This window comes from Etheostoma spectabile, chromosome 14 (assembly GCF_008692095.1).
Source record: "Etheostoma spectabile isolate EspeVRDwgs_2016 chromosome 14, UIUC_Espe_1.0, whole genome shotgun sequence".
Lineage (NCBI taxonomy): Eukaryota > Metazoa > Chordata > Actinopteri > Perciformes > Percidae > Etheostoma > Etheostoma spectabile.
In genome coordinates this window covers 23,331,138-23,331,704 of record NC_045746.1, presented here as the reverse complement: position 1 = coordinate 23,331,704, position 567 = coordinate 23,331,138, and the positions used below count along the sequence as shown (strand labels likewise).

The 567-nt window shown below is 34.0% G+C and overlaps 1 protein-coding gene across 2 annotated transcripts in view; it reads right to left on the bottom strand.

The window, feature by feature from the left end:
- The window catches only part of atat1 (alpha tubulin acetyltransferase 1), a 14,730-nt gene that overhangs the window by 11,194 nt on the left and 2,969 nt on the right, over nt 1-567 (bottom strand). The window lies entirely within an intron of this gene.

Below are 567 nucleotides of genomic sequence, written 5' to 3'. Positions count from 1 at the left end.
TCCTTTATCAAACCGCATGAATGTGTGTCACAGGCCAGGATTGGAAAAAAACTAACAATGTAAAGATCAACCAGTCATTGACAAACGTTCATTCAATAAATAATTTTTTGTCCTAAATCCACCAGCCTGAGCCTTTTTGGTAAGGTTACTAGGAAAACTCAGCCCAGAGTAATTTCATTCTCCCCTAAACAAGTTTCCTTTTTATTTTTAAAGAACTATACAAAAAAAAAATCACAACTTTTTTTTAAACTTTTCTTTCTCCCACAACTTCATTGCAACAAACGTACAAAAAAACATTGCAACTTTTATTGCAATTTTTACAAAAGCTCCCGCAACATCAGGCATTTTGGGCCTCAACAATTTCAAAAAAAGTCACGCAAAATCCTGGGAGGGACTGATGCCTATGCCCTGCATGCACAGATCTCTGATACACAGGTTAAGTACTTGCATGCCTACACATGTAACACTGTCTGTTAAAATTTCAGTATTGTTGATACACATTTTGAACATGAACTTGAGGGTATTATTAAAATAACATTTGTGTGTCTATCTATATATATATATATA